Source organism: Globicephala melas, chromosome 6 (assembly GCF_963455315.2).
Source record: "Globicephala melas chromosome 6, mGloMel1.2, whole genome shotgun sequence".
NCBI classification, from domain to species: Eukaryota; Metazoa; Chordata; class Mammalia; order Artiodactyla; family Delphinidae; genus Globicephala; species Globicephala melas.
The window spans coordinates 104,906,761-104,932,072 of record NC_083319.1 but is presented as its reverse complement, the minus strand read 5'-3'; the positions used below and the strand labels follow the sequence as shown (position 1 = coordinate 104,932,072).

Sequence of the window (25,312 nt, the reverse complement as noted above, 5' to 3'; positions counted from 1 at the left end):
GAAGACCCAATTCAGCCAAAAATAAATAAAATAAATAAATTTTTAAAAAGTTAAAAAAAAAAAAAAGAGCATGCGCTCTGGAGCCAGACTATCTGAGTTCAAATCCTGGCTCTGCTATTTCCTAACTATGCAAACAGGAAAGTTATTAACCTCCCTGCGCTGCGGTTTCATTATCTGCAAAATGAGGATAATAGTAGCTATACCTCATGGGACTGACGTGACTGAGCCAGCACAAAGTAATGTTATCATCACCATTATCATTATTATTCTCCTCAGTGTGCTGCAGCCATAATCTCCTTGAAAGCAGGGATTTCAACTGTGAGAACCCTAATTTTCAATTCCTAGCAACGATTTTTCATGGAAGTGAAAACCATCTGCATTATATATTTCCCACTCCATATTTTAGAGTTATGTTAAATAAAAGAAAACAAAAGAGGGGGGAAGGGAGGGTATGCATAATGATCATAGGAATAATTCAGATGAAATGTCTTCTATACCCACAAGTCTTTTTGTCAAGCCTATTAATCTTAGCAACAACTTACAAAATTAGGAATCATTTTTCTCCTTCACTAAAACCAGATATCAGAGTAGTGAGGACCATTTTAAATTTATTTATTTATTTATTTTGGCTGCGTTGGGATCTTCGTTGCTGCGTGCAGGGTTTCTCTAGTTGTGGCGAGCGGGGGCTGCTCTTCGTTGCAGTGTGTGGGCTTCTCACTGCAGTGGCTTCTCCTGTTGTGGAGCACGAGCTCCTGGCGCATGGGCCTCAGTAGCTGTGGCTCACAGGCTCTAGAGCACAAGCTCAGTAGTTGTGGTGCACGGGCTTAGCTGCTCCGCGGCATGTGGGATCTTCCCAGCCCAGGGCTCGAACCCATGTCCCCCGCATTGGCAGGCGGATTCTCAACCACTGCGCCACCCGGGAAGCCCATGAGTACAGCTTTAGATTCAAGCTAGAATCTAGAAGAAGAAAATGACTTGCTAAGTGGTCTGCTGATGCGATGGAATAGGAACCATTACCTAGAGGCCACTGCGGCCAAGCACTGCACTATATACTCCACACGCACTGAATGCTCCCGTTAGCTCTATGAAGTATGTCGTCTTATCCCCATTTTACAGATAAAGAAACTGAAGTTACTAAAGTGATTAAATACTTTGTCCAAGGGTACAGAGCTCATAAAATCCAAGTCAGGATTTGAAGGTAGGTCTGTCTGACTTCAAAAATCCTACCCTGTGTTTCACTCTATCACATGGCTTGGACAATTCAGCATGGGACATCAGATCTGTCCTCTCTTCAACTTCTCCTAGAACGAAATAATTCTTCTCAGTGTACCCTTCTACAACTTTCTCAATTCTTCGGGCAGGGTGAGGGAAGCCTTTTTTTGCCACTTAATTTCGTGTTTCCAAAGAAGTTCATAGCTTTTTTTCTTGAAAAATAAAAATCATAAAATTTCCATAGTTTTGTAACTACTGTTCTCCTTTAAGTTCATTTATTATTGACAATTCATAATTGTCAATAAAACTGACTTATCTAATTTAATAATAATTATTAAGAAGGTTACGAATCACTGAACTGAAGGACTGATTCTGAAGTCTTTCACTCTAGACGTTCAAAGTGTTTACACTATTACCCTATTCCTAAGGTTTTATATAGGATTACTACAGGCAGCAAGAACCAAAGGTAAACAACTAGTCTATAGTTACTAAACGATGAATCATAAGACAAAAAAGGGCACAGATCTTATCAAATCTTGCCTCTGACAGCTAGCTTCTCTGAAACAATCAGATCAGAAAGTCTCATGCCTCTCAAACAGGTGGGTCCCAAGGCATGCAGAATACATGTAACTCACCTTCTTTGAATACCAATTATTGTGTTTGGAGAAAACCATTGTTTTAAAATATTAAGGGACTTTCCTGGTGGTCCAGTGGTTAGGAATCTGCCTTCCAGTTCAGGGGACGTGGGTTTGATCCTTGGTTGGGGGAACTAAGATCCCACATGCCGCGAGGCAACTAAGCCCGTGCACCACAACTACTGAGCCTGCGCTCTAGAGCCCGCGAGCCACAACTACTGAGCCTGCATGCTCTGGAGCCTGTGCCCCCACAACTAGAGGGAAGCCTGTGCGCCACAACAAAAAAGATCCTGCGTGCTGCAACGAGGATCTTGCGAGCTACAGCCAAGACCCGACACAGCCAAATAAAATAAATAAATATTTTAAAAAATTTAAAAAAAAGAAAACACTAATGTATTATGGAGAAAGCATATTGCATGACAGCTGAAAAAACCAAAAAGCGGAAAACTCTAAGTTTTGAGTATATTTAACAAAGTAAGTGAGAACATTTTACAATCAGGCATTCCAAAATTGTATCATAAAACCTCTCTATTAACTGATATTTTTATAAAACCCACAGTATTTCCTGGGACTTCCTTGGTGGTCCAGTGGTTAAGACTCCATGTTCCCAATGCTGGGGGCACGGGTTCAATCCCTGGTCAGGGAACAAAGATCCTATGTGCCGCAAGGCGCAGCCAATAAATAAATAAGTAAACACAAACAAACAAAACAAAACAAAACAGCAACCCACAGTATTTCCTAAAAGGATGCCAATAAGTTATCAGCAAAGTTGGCAGCACAACAGTACCTAGCAATACTAAAACTAGAGGACAGGCAACTGCACAGATGGGAATTCATCTAGAGGAAAGAGAAATCCACTAGCTAATCTCTATTGCACAGATCATCAAAGGCCCAAGCAAGACTGATAGAGAAAGCTGCTGCGAGGATGATAAGGTCTCTTCATAAGTAGTTAGAATGTAGTACAGGACAGAGGCAAACCTTATTCGCAAACAATAATTTAACTCCATTTCAAAAGTGTCTTTCCTCTTGGGGAAAATGTCATTACCTTTTGCAGGAGCAGAAATGGAGGAACAAAAAATAACTCGTTTTTAAAAGCCAGTATTTTCTATTTACCACTATCTTTCTTTCAGAATTGTATTTTCATCTGAAAAGCAATTAAGCAGAAATACCTACAAATTTGAGCAAAAACAATGGAGTATTTTCTAAGGAACAGAATATAAGGTCATCTTATACAGTATAAGGTCATTTTTAAAAGGATTTTTGTTAATGCTATATTTAGTTCTACATATCACTAATTCTTGCCTCTTCATTAAAGGGAGATGTAAAGATATCAGTATGATTGGTTTTTTAAAATATTGCAAATATGTTCACAAAGGCTGTCAACTAATCTAAGCAAAATGTCTGCGCTGGCATTTTATGGCCTGCTATAACCCACCACACTGTTCAGACAGCCATCCGACAGTGTGGCTCTCATTTACTACCGAGTTCAATTACCATACCATTGGGGAGCGGGGAGAGGCAGACTTGTTAAAATCTTAGGCGTTTAGGAAATGTACCAAATTTTCCAACCCTGATCATGAGCTTCTAAGAGACAAAGTCAGGACTTGGACCCAGGTCTTCTGATTCCAATTCCACTTCTTTTTTTGTGGCATTATAGGGTCATTTTAAATAAGCCTAAATGCCACCACTGTGGGGCTATGCTGAATCCTACACTTTTCTGTATGCCATAGGAGTGGCATCAACTATAAAAGATGCTAATGTTCTCTGTGAAGCATAATTTAAGCCAATAACTTATGCCGACAGCATTTATTTTTTAACTGGGGGGTTGGGGCTAGGAGGGGGTGGGAGATGGGACAATAACCTGGGAACATAAAAGCAAATAAAAACCAAACGCTACCCAGACTTCAAAACAAAGCTCAAATACATTTCTCCTGCCATGACATCTTCCCAGCGCCTCTAAGTAATTCTGCGCTCTCATTCCTAACGTACCTTGCCCCTACTCCGAATGGAGTTTGTCTTGTTATTTGTGGCTATGTCTATCCACCTAGACAGGAAGCTTCTGGAAGGCAGTAGGCTCGTATACATTTAGAGGTAAGGGCTTCAGCACTAAAAACTCTCCTTCAATATAAAAATTACAAATATGAAGAATGAGTAAATGAATGAGGCATAACCGAAGACATAGGAGGTCTCTCTCTACTCCCATAGCAGCCCCTAGCTAATTCTACTGGTTACCTTTCCTCTTGCAAATAGATAACCCTAAAAGTTGCTGAACACTAGGCCAGGTAATCTACAGAAAGTAAAGATACAGTAGTTTTTGTCCCAGAGATGCTCAACAGTCTAGCTGTAGCGATAAGACCCACAGCTAAAACCAAGAACCACTTAAGAACAAAGAGCCAGAAGTGGCAGATATATAACTGGATAGAAATGATTTCTTGGAAAGCATGCTTCTATTTCTGGAAGGAAGAAAGTGACCTATAAAAGTGACATCTATTGTTATTACTTACTGTCCCTTCACACTAAGGTCCCAACCAGGGGGACACGGAAGAAAGACGATGTGAAGGTCTCTTTATTATCTCCTGTAAACGGTTTCTGATTCGCTCCAAGAAGGCTGTGGCATCAAAGAACACTTCTGATTACTATTAATCTCCTGAAGTCCTCTCTAAAACCTCTGTCATTAATTAAGTTGGATGTGTCTTACTTTAGATTTCCTGTGTGAAATCTCACTAGAGGTCTAAGCCCAAATTTCTGAGAGGTTTATGGACCCTTTCCTACATGGACATCCCTCTACCTCAAACTCAACCTGCTCAAACCAAATCACAACGTAAATATTTGTAATATGTAGATTAAATATTGATCTTCATTAATCACAATGTACAAACTCTCTTTTGCATCTGCAGTCTCAAAATGAGTAAGTAGAATTTATAAACTTCTTTGGACAGCCAAAGATTTTTTTGACTTGCCAAACAACATCTGGAGTTATTGGTGTAATTCCTCAGTAGTACCACAGAACACATGCTTTTTTGGCGGGGGGCAGGGTGGTGCGGGGGCTATAATCATATCTGGAAAATATCTCAACAAAATTTTATGTTCTGTATAATGCTGTGCTAGTGATATTCCAAACTTAAGAATGACTGAGTTGAATGTTTGAGAATTTTAAAATAACTATCTTTTCCCTTTTGAGATGGTGGTCAAGTTTGCTTCCTGGATATTGGCAGTTATGTCAAGAGGGTCTATAACATAAGGTTCTGCCCAACACAAACTGAGGAAACAGACAGGAACAGAAGTTCAATTTTTAAATGAGTACAACCTATGAAAAACTCACCTGGTAACATAGCTTAGAGAGTAATCAGGGACCTTTGGTCCCTTATCATGCTAGTTGACAAGGTTTAAGATATATGAAAAACAACCCATAACAGTTTGGGTTTTGATTCTTTCAGTAGCCGACAAGAATGCTACCATTTTATACTCCTAATCAGATAGCTGAAGAGCCAACAGCAATGTACTATTAATAGAAAAAAACAATCATGGTTATTGCACATTCTTTTAATATTGTATTCACATTCAAATTTAAGGGCTATACACATAAATGCATTATAGAAAAGTTGTCATTGTCAGAAAGTGACTGCTAGATGAAAAATAACCTTCGAGCACATCTTTTATTATTATTATTATTTTTTATTTTTTTTGCAGTACGCGGGCCTCTCACTGCCGTGGCCTTTCCCGTCGCGGAGCACAGGCTCCGGACTCACAGGCCCAGCGGCCACAGCTCACGGGCCCAGCCGCTCCGCGGCATGTGGGATCCTCCCAGACTGGGGCATGAACCCGTGTCCCCTGCATCGGCAGGCGGACCCTCAACCACTGCGCCACCAGGGAAAGCCCCCGAGCACATCTTTTAGATAAAAATTCCCATTCCAGTAGAAATCTTCAAAGCACACAATGTCACAGAAAGAAGTAACTTTAGAAATAATATAGTCCTGCCTCCTCATTAATAATGTAAGATAACAAAAGAAATAAGTCTGGAACCTAATTCTTAATGCACAGTTCTTCCCACTGCACTCATTTAACAATGTTTTTTAAGTACAGTAAGTCCCCTACATACAAACGAGTTCCATTCCAAGAGCACATACGTAAGTCCAATTTGTTCGTAAGTCCAACAAAATTAGCCTAGGTAACCAACTTTTACAGATAATGCCAGACACATGAACTAACTTACATGTCTGGACATGCAAACGCATGTTCACATCTTTGAAAGTTCGCAACTTGAAGGTTCGTATGTAGGGGACTTACTATACCTTCTCTCCTCAAGGAATTGTGTTAGGTATGACAGACCCTCTCTCTTAAGAAGACATTCCCTATTAAAGGATATAGAAAAAATGCATTGCACAGAATTAGACAATAATGGTATTCAGTAAAACCATTACTCTTGGCTACTGAAAATCAAAGTGAGGGAGTGACTAAATTGGTAGATGCAAATATTAATGGTATCTAATGTTAACAGATTAAACATTCCAATTAAAAGGCAGACATTGTCAAAATGGATAAAAAAACAAGACCCAACTACTGTAGACTTCCATAAAACGGCCAACTAGACTGTTAAAAGAAACACAGTTTCAATGCAGAAACACATATGGGTGGAAAGTAAATGGATGGAAAAAGATACTACATAGGGAAAACAGTTAAGTATGTAAAAGCTGTAATGTCTAATTTAATATCAATAAAAGGAAACTTCAAGACCAGAAAGAAAGGACATTTCATAATGATAAAAAGGTAACTTCATATTGATAAAAAGTTCAAATACCAGGAAAACATATCAATCATAAATGTGCATACTCCTCAGAGCAGATCTTCAAAATAAATGAAGTAAAAACTAATATAACTAAAGGGAGAAACACATAATTCTTCAATCATAGTTGGATATTTTAATCTCTCTTAGCAACTGATAGAACTACACAGAAAACAAAACAAACCAAACCAACCCCAAGACAAGGACCATCTGAACAACACTATCTACCGCTTTGACTGAATTGATATTTATAGAACATTACATTCAACAACTGCAGAATACACATTCTATCAAATATACATAGTTTGTTCACCAAGACAGACCATATATGCTGAGCCACAAAATAAGCCTCAATAAAACAACTTCAAGAAACTGAAATTGTATAGAATAGACCCTCTCTGACCAATATGGAATTAAATTAGAAATCAATGACATTAAGAAATCAAGAAAAACTCCAAGTTTTTGGAAATTTAGAAATTAAACCATCCATTTGTATATAATCCATGGGTCAAAATACAATTTTAGGAAACATTTTGAACTGAATAATAATTAAAATACAACATATTAAAATTTGTGGGATTCAACCAAAGCAGTGCTTAGGGGAAAACTTTAGAGCTTTAAATACTTATTAGAAAAGAAGAAAGGTCTATAGTGCTAAGTTTCTATACCTTACTTAAGCATAGAAAGAGCAAAGGAAATCCAAATCAAGTAGAAGATGATAATAAAAATAAAAGCAGAAATATATTAAGTAGAGGACATAAACAAAACCAAGAGTTAATTCTTTACAAAGAACAAAATTTGATAAACCTTAACTAGACTAATAAAGAAAAAAAGAGAGAACACAGGTAATCAATATCAGGAGTGAAGGAGGGATGATCACTAACATCCTACAGACATTAAAGACAAAATAAGGGAACATTATGAACAACTTAATACCAAAAAGTTTGACAATCTGGATAAAACAAATTCCTTGAAAAGTATAATATACCAAAATGGACACAGAAGAAACAGAAAATTTGAATATCCCTTTATCTATTAAAGGAATTGAATTAATCATCTAAGACCCTCCCATAAAGAAACTCCAGTCTTGGATAGTTTTACTGTTGAGTACTAGCAAACACAGAAAAAATAATATTCATCTTACACGAACTCTTTCAGAAAATAGAGGAGGAAACACTTCATAAGTTGTTTTATAGGGCCGGCATAACACTAAAACCAAAACCTGACAAAGAAGTTACATAAAAGGAAATCACAAACCACCATCCCTCATGAAAAAAATCCTTTACAAAGTATTAGAAAGGTGAATCCAGTGATATATAAAAAGAAAAATACATTTTGACCAAATAGGGTTTATCTTAGGAATGCAAGGTTAGTTTAACATTAAAAGATCAATCAAAGTGCTATATATTATCAGAATAAAGGAGGAAAATCATATGATCATTTAAATACAGAGAAATCATTAGACAAATGAGTTAACGATAAAAACTCCTAGCAAAATTCTTCCATCTGATAAAGGTATCTACAAAAAAACTCACAAGTAACACTATACTTAACACTGCAATATTAAATGTTTTCCCTGTATTACTGGGAATAAGACAGAGAGACTCACTCTCACCACTTCTATTTAACACTGTACAGAATGTCCTAGCCGTTGCAATATGGCAAGAAAAAGAAAAGCATGCAAATCCAAATGGAAAAATTAAAACTCACTGTATTTGCAGATTATATGATTGTTTTTGAAGAAAATCCCAGCAAATTTACAAAAACAACTTTTAGAACTAAGTAGTGAATTTATAGTAAGGTCATATGATATAAGGTTAATATACAAAAATCAACCATGTATCTAGATACTAGCTGCAAACAATTTGAAAATACAATTTTTAAAAATTTCATTTAATATAGCATCAACAAAATACTTTGGAATAAATTTAACAAAAAGCTTACAAAATATCCAAACTGAAGACTGCTAAGAGAAATTAAAAAACACTTAAGGAAACCAGGAGATAGACTATGTTCAAAAACTGGAAAACAATAAATGGTAATTTTCTCAAAATTCTTCTATAGTTTAAACACATTCCCAATCCTATCACACTTTTTATTTTTTACTTATTTTTTTTAACATCTTTATTGGAGTATAATTGCTTTACAATGCTGTGTTAGTTTCTGCTGTATAACAAAGTGAATTAGTTATATGTATACTTACATCCCATATCCCCTCCTCTTGTGCCTCCCTCCCACCCCCCACATTCCACCCTGCTAGGTGGTCACAAAGCACCGAGCTGATCTCCCTGTGCTATGCAGCTGCTTCCTACTAGCTATCTATTTTACATTTGGTAGTGTATATATGTCAATGCTACTCTTTCACTTCATCCCAGTTTACCCTTCCCCCTCCCCGTGTCCTCCAGTTCACTCTCTACGTCTGCGTCTTTACTCCTGTCCTACCCCTAGGTTCATCTGAACCCTTTTTTTTTCTTTTTTAGATTCCATATATACGTTAGCATACAACATTCGGTTTTCTCTTTCTGACTTACTCCACTCTGTATGACACACTCTAGGTCCATCCACCTCACTACAAATAACTCAACTTCACTTCTTTTTTGGCTGAGTAATATTCCATTGTATATACGTGCCACATCTTTATCCATTCATCTGTCGATGGACACTTAGGTTGCTTCCATGTCCTGGCTATTGTAAACAGTGCTGCAATGAACATTGTGGTACATGTCTCTTTCTGAATTATGGTTTTCTCAGGGTGTATGCCCAGTAGTGGGACTGCTAGGTCATATGGTAGTTCTATTTTTAGTTTTTTAAGGAACCTCCATACTGTTCTCCATAGCAGCTGTAACAATTTACATTCCCACCAACAGTGCAAAAGGGTTCCCTTTTCTTCACACCCTCTCCAGCATTTATTGTTTGTAGACTTTTTGATAATGGCCATTCTGACCAGAGTGAGGTGATACCTCACTGTGGTTTTGATTTGCATTTCTCTAATGATTAGTGACAACTGAGCACCCTTTCATGTGTTTGTTGGCAACCTGTATATCTTTTTTGGAGAAATGTCTATTTAGGTCTTCTGCGCATTTTTGGATTGGGCTGCTTGTTTTCTGGATATTGAGCTGCATGAGCTGCTTGGATATTTTGTAGATAAATCCTTTGTCAGTTGCTTCGTTTGCAAATATTTTCTCCCATTCGGAGGGTTGTCTTATTGTCTTGTTTATGGTTTCCTTTGCTGTGCAAAAGCTTCAAGTTTGATTAGGCCCCATTGTTTATTTTTGTTCTCATTTCCATTTCTCTAGGAGGTGGATCAAAAAGGATCTTGCTGTGATTTATGTCATAGAGTGTTCTGCCTATGTTTTCCTCTAAGAGTTTTATAGTGTCTGGCCTTACATTTAGGTCTTTAATCTTTTTTTTTTTTTTTTTTTTGCGGTACGCGGGCCTCTCACTGTTGTGGCCTCTCCTGTTGTGGAGCACAGGCTCCAGATGCGCAGACTTAGCGGCCATGGCTCACAGGTCTAGCCGCTCTGCAGCACATGGGATTTTCCCGGACTGGGGCACGAACCCATGTCCCCTGCATCGGCAGGTGGACTCTCAACCACTGCGCCACGAGGGAAGCCCTTTAATCCGTTTTGAGTTTATTTCTGTGTATGGTGTTAGGAAGTATTCTAATTTCATTCTTTTACATGTAGCTCTCCAGTTTTCCCTGCATCACTTATTGAACAGGCTGTCTTTTCTCCATTTTATATTCTTGCCTCCTTTGTCAAAGATACAGTGATCATACGTGCGTGGGTTTATCTCTGGGCTTTCTATTCTGTTCCATGGATCTATATTTCTGTTTTTGTGCCAGTACCATACTGTCTTTTTTCTTTTTTTAACATCTTTATTGGAGTATAATTGCTTTACAATGTTGTGTTAGTTTCTGAGTATAACAAAGTGACTCAGCTATATGTATACATATATCCCCATATCCCCTCCCTCTTGCATCTCCCTCCCACCCATACTGTCTTGATTACTGTAGCCTTGTAGTATAGTCTGAAGTCAGGGAGCCTGATTGCTCCAGCTCTGTTTTTCTTTCTCAAGATTACTTCTGCTGTTCAGGGTCTTTTCTGTTTCCATAGAAATTGTAAAATTTTTTGTTCTAGTTCTGTGAAAAATGCCATTGGTAGCTTGACAGGGATTACACTGAATCTGTAGATTGCTTTGGGTAGTACAGTCATTTTCACAATGTTGATTCTTCCAATCCAGGAACATGGTATCTCTCTCCATCTGTCTGTATTACCTTTAATTTCTTTCATCAGTGTCTTATAGTTTTCTGCAAACAGGCGTTTTGTCTCCTTAGGAAGATTTATTCCTAGGTATTTTATTCTTTTTGTTTCAACGGTAAATGGGACTGTTTCTTTCATTTCTCCTACAGATTTTTCACCTTTAGTGTATAGGAATGCAAGAGATTTCTGCGCATTAATTTTGTATCCTGCTACTTTACCAAATTCACTGATTAGCTCTAGTAGTTTTCTGGTGCATCTTTAGGATTCTCTATGTATAGTATCTTGTCATCTGTAAACAGTGACAGTTTTAAGTCTTCTTTTCCGATTTGGATTCCTTTTATTTCTTTTTCTTCTCTGATTGCTGTGGCCTAAACTTGCAAAACTATGTTGAACAACAGAGGTGATAGTGGGCAACCTTGTCTCGTTCCTGATCTTAGAGGAAATGGTTTCAGTTTTTCACCATTGAGAATTATGTTGGCTGGGGGTTTGTCATATATGGACTTTATTATGTTGAGGTAGGTTCCCTCTATGCCCACTTTCTGGAGAGTGTTTATCATAAATGGGTGTTGAATTTTGTTGAAAGCTTTTTCTGCATCTATTGCGATGATCATATGGTTTTTATCCTTCAGTTTGTTAATATGGCTATCACACTTTTTAATAGAAATTGATAAGCATAAACTTTATATAGAAAGGCAAAGCACCTAAAATATCCAGAGCAATCTTGAAAAACAGTGACAGAGTTAGAAGACTTATGCTACTTAAAGGTATAAAACTACAGTAATCAGGACTGTGGTACTGGCATAAAGACAAAAACACATCAACGGAACAGAAGAGAGTACAGTCCCAAATTTATATAGCCAATTGATTTTTTAAAAAATTATTTTATTTATTTTTGGCTGCACGGGGTCTTTGTTGCTGCACGTGGGTTTTCTCTAGTTGCAGCGAGTGGGGACTACTCTTCGTTGTGGTGTGCTGGCCTCTCATTGCGGTGGCTTCTCTCATTGCGGAGCATGGGCTCTAGGCGCACGGGCTTCAGTAGTTGTGGCTTGTGAGCTCTAGAGCGCAGGCTCAGTAGTTGTGGTGCATGGGCTTAGTTGCTCCACGGCATGTGGGATCTTCTGGGACCAGGACTCGAACCCACGTCTCTGCATTGGCAGGTGGATTCTTAACCACTGCGCCAACAGGGAAGCCCTAGCTAATTGATTTTTGACAAAGGTGCCAATACAATCTATATAGGAAAGGGAAGTTTTAAAACAAGTAATGTTGAAACAATTAGGTATGTATATGGAAAAAAAGAAACCTTGACTCCTACCTCACACTGTATATAAAATATTAAATCAAGATGGATCATAAGCCTACGTATGAAAGGTAAATACAAAGGCTAAAACAATAACTAGAAGAGAACACAGGAAAATATCTTTTTGCCTTGTGAGTAGGCAAAGGTTTGTTAGAGATAATACAAAAAGCAGTAATTATGAAAGAAAAAACTGCAAATTAGACTTTACCAAGACAAAATACTCTGCTCAAATACATTAACATAATGAACACTCAAGCCACAGACTGGGTTTTCGTATTTGTAAAATATAGATCTAACAAAGGACTAGAATCCAGGATATATAATAGCCCAATAAAAAATGTGCAAAAGATTTTAACACACACTTCATAAAGGAAATATATATAGAAAGCATAAGCACGTAATAAAGTGCTCAACATCATTAGTCATCAGAAAAATGCAAATTAAAACCACAACGAAACCCACAACACACCCACTAGAATAGCTAAACTTACAAAGACTGACAACACCTTATGCTGGTGAGGACGTGGAACAAATGAACACTCATACATTACTCGTAGGAGTAAAAATGGTACAACCACTTTGGGAAAATGTCTGGCAATTTCAAAACTAAACATATGATGTAGCAATTCCACTTCTAGTTATTACCCAAGAGAAATAAATACATATATTCACAAAAAGACTTATATAAGTATGTTCACTGAAGTTTTATCATAATAACTACAAACTGGAAACAGCCCAGCTATCCATCAATAGAATGGAAAAACAAACTGTGCTCTATGCATATAACAGAATCCTACCCAGCACTAAAAAGGTAACAGCTACTGAAATACCCAACTTGGATGAATCTCTAAATATAACGCTCGGTGAAAGACGCCTTACACTAAAGAGTATGTGCTATATGGTTCCATTCATATGACGTTTTAGAACAGGCAAAACTAATCTATGAAAGGAAAAAAAGAGAAGACTGCTGCTTCTGGGAGGTGCAGGTGAGGATTTACTGGGAGGAGACAGGAGGAAACTTTCTGGGATGATGGTAATGTTCTATATCTTAGTATGATTTTGTTGCACAGGTATATGCATTTGTTAGAACTCATCAAAGAGTACCCATAAGACCTGTGCATTTCACAGTATGTAAATTTACTTGAAAAGAAAATATTACAAACAGTGAAGTAGCTAACGATGTGCAAATGCACGTATTCGGGGAGAAGGGTACTGAAGTCTGCAGCCTGCTTTGAAATGTCTTAAAAAAATAAAAAGAAGGATTGATGGGTTGATAGAGGAATGGCTAGTTGGATAAGTATGTGATAAAGCAAACACAGTAGAACCTCGGTGACAGGTATGGGATGTTCACTGGAAAATTCTTTCAATTTTTGTTTGTTTCAAATAAAATGTTGGAAGAAAAACAACTAATATCACCTCTTTTTATGATGACTAAGATTGTATCCTAGGTTGGACTGCCAATGTTGAGGATCCTGGTCACCATCTACGAAAATCTGATTACCAAAGAAGAAAGTAAAAGTGATCAACAATATGAAGTGAGGGGCGGGGATGGGGAGGGTATTAGAGCCAAAGTCCAGACATGCAAGAGGTTCTGAGGCCTGCCAGAAATAAGGCCAGGGCAGCAAGGCAGGAGATGGCCACTTTCAGGCCTTCTTAGGTTGCTTTGCTTTCTTCATTCCTCTGCAAGTCTATGAAATTAGTTTCTGGGCCTGGGACCCAGCATTACCGAGCACTCTAGTTTCTCCAAGACACAGAAGGACATAGTTGGAGGATTTAAAGTCATTGATGGAGGGGGAAAAAAAGAGGAAGGAACAGAACTGAATTAAAAATTCCACAGGGAGAAGGTATGACTCACCTACTTCTTGGTGGGTAACTACCCTTTTAAATTGCATCTTGTGAAAACAGCCAAGGAGCATTAAAAATTGAATGCAAAACTGCTTCTGGGCAAGGCTGATTAAAAAGGAATAAAACCATTTTAAAAGGTTGTTTTGAGATATTTGGCAACATTTGCATTCTGGTGAACGGGTGACTCAGATCCCACTGCTGGTCCTTTTCACCTCCAGAGCTATGATTTTTAGAGGATGATAGTCACCAGTAATTGATGATCTCTGGAGATTACTGCAGTCTCAGTCTAGCTGATAGTAATGAGTGATTATCACTTTGCTTGATTTAATGAGCCTTCACAGAAATCATACCTGCTTTGTCCTTGACCTCTCTGTTCACTCAGCTTTCCAATGTTTCCATCTGCAAGGATATAACATACTGCTTGTTACTAACCTGCCATAAATAACAACCAAGTTCACCTTGTTAGGGCTTTTCCTTACCCTAACTCTTAATCTTTTAAGAAAAAAACAAAACTTTAACCAGATGGCACACACAATAGCAAAGCAGAGACACACTTGAGCTGATAGTAGAACTTGACACTAATTCGAACAAAGACTTTTAACCTTAAACACGGTTGACTCATCTGTCACAATATGTAACTTTTAACTTAATTTAAAATTAATATTAAAAAAAAAACCCACCTAGGGACTTCCCTGATGGCGCAGTGGTTGAGAATCCACCTGCCAATGCAGGGGACACAGGTTCAAGCCCTGGTCCAGGAAGATCCACCTGCCGCAGAGCAACTAAGCCCGTGTGTCACAACTACTGAGGCTGCGCTCTAGAGCCCACAAGCCACAACTACTGAGTCCACATGCCACAACTACTGAAGCCCGCACGCCTAGAGCCCTTGCTCTGCAAAGAGAAAAGCCACCGCAATGAGAAGCCCGCACACCGCAACAAAGAGCAGCTCCCGCTCGCTGCAACTAGAGAAAGCCTGCGCGCAGCAACGAAGACCCAACGCCGCCAAAAATAAATAAATAAAATAAATAAATTTATTAAAAACAACAACAAGAAACACCCCACCTATGCTAAGCTTGTCAAAGTCAGTATTACATCTGTGTAGTTGTACTAGTATCAACTACTAGTAAAATAAACATGAAATTCATCACCTTACCTCTGAGAGAGGTGGGTCACGCTGGGTAACCCAAACAATTTTCATGAATACCCTCTGTGCAAGAGAACTTAGAGAACGGCAAAGTAAATATCTCATCCAAAAATTTTGAAGAAAACGTTATGTTCAAAACACAGTATCTCTGGGCTGCTCTACATTTTGCAAAGATGTCAACATTTGAAAATAGTTTTCTATGTCTCTATAATACAAACCAGACAACTATTTCTTCAAATTATACAAAGCTTCCCTGAAAAACAAATACCAACTCTATTATAGGGAATTGGCAGTAAAAATTTACCTCAACAAAGCAAACAAGATACCAGAAATTGGCTTTTTCCAGATAATCTCATAAAAGTATAGAGACCAGGAGTCAAAAGCAAAACACGTCGAATGTGGGTTGGCAGGATTCAGTGTAGCATTTATGGATGGTTTCATGACTCCCAGATTGTACTTTTACTACTTCCCGAGAGCCTTGCAATGAAGGCTCAAATCCCATAAAAATTTTTATCCGAAAGTAAAGTGTTTGTTGCCCCCTTGAGGTAAATTCAAGAAACAAAACAACGCCGGCTCTGCCTGGTCCATTAGAGAAAGAGGCTTGCTTCTCCAAACGGCTTTTTCTACACACATACCGTAATCGCAAGTTATAATAATAATAAAACTCTATTTTCACCTGGAAAAAAAGAGGCAATTTACAAACACCACTAGACACTGCACCATTTCTGCAAAAATAAAGATAAAACTTCACACAAAGAATATAGCAAATATTTTAAAGTTTCAGCTGATGAGATGTCAGACTAACTGCATCCTAAAAATTCATTATGCAGATCTTCAGTTGGCCTAGCTCACATGACCCGGGGGACCCAAACTGTAGACTGAAAAGCTCTGCAGCAAACTTTCATGGGGGTGGGGAAGGGCGGGACAAGTCCAAGATATTTATGGCTCAAATCCACATAATGTGCAAGGTCTGCAACATGAGAACAGCTGCACTAACGAAAAAATATATAATACATAAGCATGCGTAGAAAAATATGATGGTCTGAATAGATTATCCTGTGAGGGAATTCTCAGAGTTCAATGGATTTTAGTCAGTAATCCTCTGAGGTACTGCTGCCATCCTAATATCATGGGGCTTTGAACTAATTAAGGTTGTTTTTCTTCCTCCAATTGCATTTTATTCTAAGCTATCATCTGATTTTCAGTATTATTAGGAAGAATGCGATGGATTTACATCATTACTCCTCTAAAGATTGAAAGACTTCAGCGTTTTACTCAGCATGACTCATATTCATGAATGATCAAGGTTCTGAATGAGCAGTAAAATACGGTCCCATCTCATCCTGCTACGAAAGGCCCTGCAGGATGGAGATCACCTGGGCCAGCTGTTGCTCAAAGTCCAGATCCATGGACATAGAATTAACCTGTCACATCCTCTACTGGCAATCACACAAAGTAGCTGCTCACACATGCTTTCCCAGCTGCTGAACTCTCTACCCAGGCCCCTCAAACTACCCTTGAGATTTATTTAAACTTATGAAAAAGTCTCTACTCTTTTCATTTTTACCAACCCAAAGGAGAGCAAAAGAAGGGGCTAGGAGAAGTAGGGAGAGCACAAAAAGACGGCCCTGTCCCCAATTCCAAGAGGAAGCCCTACCTAGGTCGTTAGCTGTCAATATCTGACCAACAGATGGATCATTCAAAATTCATTCACAAGTGTGCTTGTCCAAAACTGTCTTAATTACAGGGTAATGAAAGTTTCCTCACTTGTAGAACAGGGATAAGTTAAATACTTAAAGACTTCTTATAAGAATTGGATAAGTGAATACTTACCACAATGCTCAGCACACTGTACGCTGTATGCGTCCTCCCTTACCCCCACGTCTCATGTCCCTTTCTCCTCAGTGCTAACTATTGCCTATGCTGATCACCATTCTACCACCTCTTCTATGCATTTATACTCACAGGCACGTATACAAAAAAGATGGGCTCACACTGCAAGAATGGCCCTAAAAATTGCGTTTTCATGTAGCATACCTTGGAAATCTGAAACTCTCCCATAAGGTGACCTTATCCATTTGCATGGCTATAAATACCATCTATGAACTGATAATCCCCAATTTTATATCGCCAGCCCAGACATCTCTTATATAGCCTATGGACATCCCCACCTGAATGTATTCTAGGCATTTCAAACTTAATGCAGCCAAAGTAAAACTCTTGATTTCCTCCCACAAACCTGTTCTTCCTTCTGTCTTTTCCATCTCAGTATGTGACACAACTCTCGATCATTTCCTACAACCAAAACCTGGGTGTCATCCTTGATTCGTTCCTCTTTCTTACCGCGGACCTGATCCAAAATCTGTCAGTTTCCACACAAAAATACAGCTATTCCATCTATTCTTTTCTGTCATTACTGCCACCACCCTCATCTGAGCTGGGGTGGATACAACACTCTTCCATCCAGTTTCCCACGTCCACTCTTGCACCAACATTCTCATGTTGCAGCCACACAATAACCAGAATGAGCTTCTTACAAACCCGAACACATCAGTCTCCTGCTTGAAACCATTCATCTACTTCCTACTGCTGATTCGGAAGTTTTTAAGTCCTCAAAAGCATGTATAATCAGGCCCACACCTAACTTTTCAATCTCCCTTCATGACATATGCCCCCCTTTTCACTGGAATCTAGATACCCTGGCCTCCTCTCTGTTCCTGGAACACCTCAAGTTCTTCCTCATTTCAGTGCCTCTTCTTTTTTCTGCGCTTGGCCTGACTCCCTCCTTATACTTCAGATCTCAGCTTAAACGTCACCACTTTGTGTGCAGAATCAGCCCAGGTATTCTCCATCATAGCCGTCTATATCCATCACAGCACTTGCTGTTTGGTATTTGTTGAACCAGTAGAATGTAAGCACCACGAGGGCAAGGACAACATCCGTCTTGTTCACCACGTTGTTCCCAGTGTCCAAGGCAATGCATGGCCCCTAATGGGCCTTCAATTAATGTTCAGTAAATAAAAGAGAATAGTACACAGTAACTTAGCCAGGTGTTCCTGAAATTTTTGAAAATAAAAACTATTCTAAGACTTTCACTTCTTAAATCATTGAACTATATATGAAACCTTAGTATTCTTCTCACTAAAAATGGAGATATGAGGTATCAAAAGAAAGCATAATTGTCTTCCGTCAACTAGAATTTGAAATAAATGATCCCATCAACAAATTATTTAATAGTTATTAAACAGTAATTAGAACAATAGTTATTAAATAATAGTCACTTGTTTTTCTATGGCTGAGTAATATTCCATTGTATATATGTGCCACATCGTCTTTATCCATTCATCTGTCGACGGACACTTAGGTTGCTTCCATGTCCTGGCTATTGTAAATAGAGCTACAATGAACATTGGGGTACATGACTCGTTTTGAATTACGGTTTTCTTAGGGTATATGCCCAGTAGTGGGACTGCTAGGTCATATGGTAGTTCTATTTCTAGTTTTTTATTTTTTTTGTGGTATGCAGGCCTCTCACTCCCGTCGTGGAGCACAGGCTCTGGACGCGCAGGCTCAGCGGCCATGGCTCACGGTCCTAGCCGCTCCGCGGCACATGGGTCCTCCCGGACCCGGGCACGAACCCGTGTCCCCTGCATTGGCAGGCGGACTCTCAACCACTGCGCCACCAGGGAAGCCCTCTGTTTCTAGTTTTTTTTTTTTAATATTTATTTATTTGGCTGCGCCCGGTCTTAGTTGCGGCACGTGGGATCTTTGTTGCGGCATGCAGAATCCTTATAGTTGTGGCATGCCAACTCTTAGTTGCAGTATGTGGGATCTAGTTCCCTGACCAGGGATCGAACCCGGGCCCCCTGCATTGGGAGCACAGAGTCTCAACCACTGGACCACCAGGGAAGTCCCTATTTCTAGTTTTTTAAGGAACCTCCATACTGTTCTCCACAGTGGCTGTATCAATTTACATTCCCACCAACAGTGTAAGAGGGTTCCCTTTTCTCCACACCCTCTCCAGCATTTATTGCTTGTAGATTTTTTTGATGATGGCCATTCTAACCAGTGTGAGATGATACCTCATTGTAGTTTTGATTTGCATTTCTCTAATGATTAGTGATGTTGAGCATCCTTTCATGTGTTTGTTGGCAGTCTGTATATCTTCTTTGGAGAAACGTCTACTTAGGTCTTCTGCCCATTTTTGGATTGGGTTGCTTGTTTTTTTAATATTGAACTGCATGAGCTGCTTGTATATTTTGGAGATGAATCCTTTGTCAGTTGCTTCATTTGCAAATACTTTCTTCCATTCTGAGGGTTGTCTTTTCCTCTTGTTTATGGTTACCTTTGCTGTGCAAAAGCATTTAAGTTTCATTAGGTCCCATGTGTTTATTTTTGCTTTTACTCCCATTTCTCTAGGAGGTGGGTCAAAAAGGATCTTGCTGTGATTTATGTCAAAGTGTTCTCTATGTTTTCCTCTAAGAGTTTCACAGTGTCTGGCCTTACATTTAGGTCTTTAATCCATTTTGAGTTTATTTTTGTGTATGGTGTTAGGAAGTGTTCTAATTTCATTCTTTTACATGTAGCTGTCCAGTTTTCCCAGCACCACTTACTGAACAGGCTGTCTTTTCTCCATTGTATATTCTTGCCACCTTTATCAAAGATAAGGTGACCATATGTGCATGGGTTTATCTCTGGGCTTTCTACCCTGTTCCATTGATCTATATTTCTGTTTTTGTGCCAGTACCATACTGTCTTGATTACTGTAGCTTTGTAGTACAGCCTGAAGTCAGGTAGCCTGATTCCTCCAGCTCTGTTTTTCTTTCTCAAGATTGCTTTGGCTATTCGGGGTCTTTTGTGTTTCCATACAAATTGTAAAATTTTCTGTTCTAGTTCTGTGAAAAATGCCTTTGGTAGCTTGACAGGGATTGCACTGAATCTGTAGATTGCTTTGGGTAGTAGAGTCATTTTCACAATGTTAATTCTTCCAATCTAAGAACATGGTATATCTCTCCATCTGTTTGTATCGTCTTTAATTTCTTTCATCAGTGTCTTATAGTTTTCTGCATACAGGTGTTTTGTCTCCTTAGGAAGGTTTATTCCTAGATATTTTATTCTTTTTGTAGCAATGGTAAATGGGAGTGTTTTGTTTGGATGGGTCTAGAGTCTGTCATACAGAGTGAAGTAAGTCAGAAAGAGAAAAACAAATACCTTATGCTAACACATATATATGGAATCATTAAAAAAAAAAAAGGTTCTCATGAATCTAGGGGCAGGACAGGAATAAAGACGCAGACATAGAGAATGGACTTGAGGACCCAGGGAGGGGAAGTTGGCAAGCTGGGACAAAGTGAGAGTAACACTGACACATATACACTACCAAATGTAAAACAGATAGCTAGTAGGAAGCAGCTGCAACATGCAGGGAGATCAGCTTGGTGTTCTGTGACCACCTAGAGGGGTGGGATAGGGAGGGTGAGAGGAAGACACAAGAGGGAGGGGATACGGGGATATATGTATATGTATAGCTGATTCACTTTGTTATACAGCAGAAACTAACACAACACTGTTAAACAATTATACCCAATAAATATGTTTTTTAAAAAAAGTCACTTGTTTTGTTGATTATATAGCAATTAAATGTCTCAGATTAAAAGTACTCCCAGTGCTCTTTTTGGGTGGGCTCACCTAGTCCAATCAAAGCTACCCCTGCAGTTTAGACCAGCCTCAGGCTGGGAAGAGCTGCACAGTGGTTTTTCTGGGTTTTAAAGTAAATTTATTTACTTATTTATTTATTTTTGGCTGCATTGGGTCTTTGTTCCTGCACGTGGGCTTTCTCTAGTTACGGCGAGCAGGGGCTACTCTTCGTTGCGGTGTGGGGGCTTCTCACTGCGGTGGCTTCTCTTGTTGTGGAGCACGGGCTCTAGGCACGTGGGCTTCAGTAGTTGTGGCACACGGGCTCAGTAGTTGTGGCTCACGGGCTCTAGAGTGCAGGCTCAGTAGTTGTGGCACACGGGCTAGGTTGCTCCATGGCATGTGGGATCTTCCTGGACCAGGGCTCGAACCCGTGTCCCCTGCATTGGCAGGCGGATTCTTAACCACTGCACCACCAGGGAAATCCCTTGGTTTTGGTTTTTTGTTGCTGTTGTTCTTTTTCTTTTTTTTTAGTTTCTTTTTATTCTTCCACATAGTGATTTTGTGAAAATACTAATAACCAATGGACCATGCTCACTTTTTAAAAACATAATCCTTTTTCCCACAAAACAGAAGCAACTACAATGACTAGGACTGTATGAGATGACAGATGTTAACTCAGCTTACTGTGCTCATCATTTCATGATATATGTGACATCAAATCATTATGCTGGAGGACTTCCGGGAAGATGGCGGAAGAGTAAGACGCGGAGATCACGTTCCTCCCCACAGATATACCAGAAATACATCTACGCGTGGAACAACTCCTACAGAGCATCTACTGAACGCTGGCAGAAGACCTCAGACCTCCCAAAAGGCAAGAAACCCCCCACGTACCTGGGTAGGGCAAAAGAGAAAAGAATAAACAGAGACAAAAGAATAGGGACGGGACCTGCACCAGCGGGAGAGAGCTGTGAAGGAGGAAAAGTGTCCACACACTAGGAAGCCCCTTCGCGGGTGGAGGCTTCGGGAGGCGGAGTGGGGGAGCTTGGGAGCCGCGGAGGAGAGCACAGCAACAGGGGTGCGGAGGGCAAAGCGGAGAGATTCCAGCCCAGACGATCGGGCCGACCGGAACTCGCCAGCCGAGAGGCTTGTCTGCTCGCCCGCCGGGGCGGGCGGGACTGGGAGCTGAGGCTCCGGCTTTTGTCGGAGCGCCGGGAGAGGACTGAGGTTGGCGGCGTGAACACAGCCTGCAGGGCGTTAGTGCACCGCGGCTGGCCGGGAGAGAGTCCGGGGAGAAGTCTGGAACTGCCGAAGAGGCAAGAGACTTTTACGCCCCTCTTTGTTTCCTGGTGCACGAGGAGAGGGGATTAAGAACGCTGCTTGAGAGAGCTCCAGGGACGGGCGCGAGCCGCGGCTAAAAGTGCGGAGCCCAGAGACAGACATGAGACGCTAGGGCCGCTGCTGCCGCCACCGGGAGGCCTGTGTGCGAACACAGGTCACTAGCCACACGCCCTTCCGGGGAGCCTGTGCAGCCCGCCACTGCCAGGGTCCCGGGATCCAGGGACAACTCCCCCGGGAGAACGCACAGGCGCGCCTCAGGCTGCAACGTCTCGCCGGCCTCTGCCGCCGCAGGCCCGCACTCCGTGCCCCTCCCTACCCCCGGGCCTGAGTGAGCCAGAGCCTCCGAATCAGCGGCTCCTTTAACCCCGTCCTGTCTGAGCAAAGAACAGACGCCCTCCGGCGACCTACACGCACAGGCGGGGCTAAATCCAAAGCTGAGCCCCTGGGAGCTGTGAGAACAAAGAAGAGAAAGGGAAATCTCTCCCAGCAGCCTCAGAAGCAGCGGATTAAAGCTCCACAATCAACTTGATATACCCTGCATCTGTGGAATACCTGAATAGACAACCAATCATCCCAAATTAAGGAGCCCTGTGGATGAAAGGCTCTTGGTGTTGCAGCCAGGAGTCAGTGCTGTGCCTCTGAGGTGGGAGAGCCAACTTCAGGACACTGATCCACAAGAGACCTCCCAGCTGCACATAATATCAAACAGCAAAAATTTCCCAGAGATCTCCATCTCAACGCCAGCACCCAGCTTCACTCCACGACCAGCAAGCTACAGTGCTGGACATCCTATGCCAAACAACTAGCAAGACAGGAACACAACCCCACCCATTAGCAGAGAGGCGGCCCAAAATCATAATAAGTCTACAGACACCCCAAAACACACCACCAGACGTGGACCTGCCCACCAGAAAGACAAGATCTAGCCTCATCCACCAGAACACAGGCACTAGTACCCTCCACCAGGAAGCCTACACAACCCACTGAACCAACCTTAGCCACTGGGGACAGACACAAAAAACAACAGGAACTACGAACCTTCAGCCTGCAAAAAAGGAGACCCCAAACACAGTAAGATAAGCAAAATGAAAAGACAGAAAAACACACCGCAGATGAAGGAGCAAGATAAAAACCCATCAGACCTAACAAATGAAGAGGAAATAGGCCGTCTACCTGAAAAAGAATTCAGAATAATGAGAGTAAAGATGATCCAAAATCTTGGAGATAGAATGGACAATAGAATGGACAAAATGCAAGAATCAGTTAACAAGGACCTAGAAGAACTAAAGATGAAACAAGCAATGATGAACAACACAATAAATGAAATTAAAAGTACTCTAGATGGGATCAATAGCAGAATAACTGAGGCAGAAGAACGGATAAGTGACCTGGAAGATAAAATAGTGGAAATAACTACTGCAGAGCAGAATAAAGAAAAAAGAATGAAAAGAACTGAGGACAGTCTCAGAGACCTCTGGGACAACATTAAACGTACCAACATTCGAATTATAGGGGTTCCAGAAGAAGAAGAGAAAAAGAAAGGGACTGAGAAAATATTTGAAGAGATTATAGTTGAAAACTTCCCTAATATGGGAAAGGAAATAGTTAATCAAGTCCAGGAAGCACAGAGAGTCCCATACAGGATAAATCCAAGGAGAAATACGCCAAGACACATATTAATCAAACTGTCAAAAATTAAATACAAAGAAAACATATTAAAAGCAGCAAGGGAAAAACAACAAATAACACACAAGGGAATCCCCATAAGGTTAACAGCTGATCTTTCAGCAGAAACTCTGCAAGCCAGAAGGGACTGGCAGGACATATTTAAAGTGATGAAGGAGAAAAACCTGCAACCAAGATTGCTCTACCCAGCAAGGATCTCATTTAGATTTGATGGAGAAATTAAAACCTTTAGAGACAAGCAAAAGCTGAGAGAGTTCAGCACCACCAAACCAGCTCTACAACAACTGCTAAAGGAACTTCTCTAGGCAAGAAACACAAAAGAAGGAAAAGAACTACAATAACAAACCCAAAACAATTAAAAAAATGGGAATGGGAACACACATATCGATAATTACCTTAAATGTAAATGGACTAAATGCTCCCACCAAAAGACACAGGTTGGCTGAATGGATACAAAAACAAGACCCATATATTTGCTGTCTACAAGAGACCCACTTCAGACCTAGAGACACATACAGACTGAAAGTAAGGGGATGGAAAAAGGCATTTCATGCAAATGGAAACCAAAAGAAAGCTGGAGTAGCAATTCTCATATCAGACAAAATAGACTTTAAAACAAAGACTATTAGAAGAGACAAAGAAGGACACTACATAATGATCAAGGGATCGATCCAAGAGGAAGATATAACAATTGTAAATATTTATGCACCCAACATAGGTGCACCTCAATACATAAGGCAAATACTGACAACCATAAAAGGGGAAATCGACAGTAACACATTCATAGTAGGGGACTTTAACACCCCACTTTCACCAATGGACAGATCATCCAAAATGAAAATAAATAAGGAAACACAAGCTTTAAATGATACATTAAATGAGATGGAGTTAATTGATATTTATAGGACATTCCATCCAAAAACAACAGAATACACATTTTTCTCAAATGCTCATGGAACATTCTGCAGGATAGATCATATCTTGGGTCACAAATCAAGCCTTGGTAAATTTAAGAAAATTGAAATTGTATCAAGTATCTTTTCCGACCACAACGCTATGAGACTCGATATCAATCACAGGAGAAGATCTGTAAAAAATACAAACACATGGAGGCTAAACAATACACTACTTAATAACGAAGTGATCACTGAAGAAATCAAAGGGGAGATCAAAAAATACCTAGAAACAAATGACAATGGAGACACGACGACTCAAAATCTATGGGATGCAGCAAAAGCAGTTCTAAGAGGGAAGTTTATAGCAATACAATCTTACCTTAAGAAACAGGAAACATCTCGAATAAACAACCTAACCTTGCACCTAAAGCAATTAGAGAAAGAAGAACAAAAAAACCCCAAAGTTAGCAGGAGGAAAGAAATCATAAAAATCAGATCAGAAATAAATGAAAAAGAAATGAAGGAAACGATAGCAAAGATCAATAAAACTAAAAGCTGGTTCTTTGAAAGGATA

At 40.0% G+C, this 25,312-nt stretch overlaps 1 protein-coding gene across 2 annotated transcripts in view; it reads right to left on the bottom strand.

Annotated features, from left to right (window-relative positions):
• ELP3 (elongator acetyltransferase complex subunit 3) overlaps positions 1–25,312 on the bottom strand; it is a 120,186-nt gene that overhangs the window by 67,700 nt on the left and 27,174 nt on the right. The gene's annotated exons all lie outside the window — the stretch shown is intronic.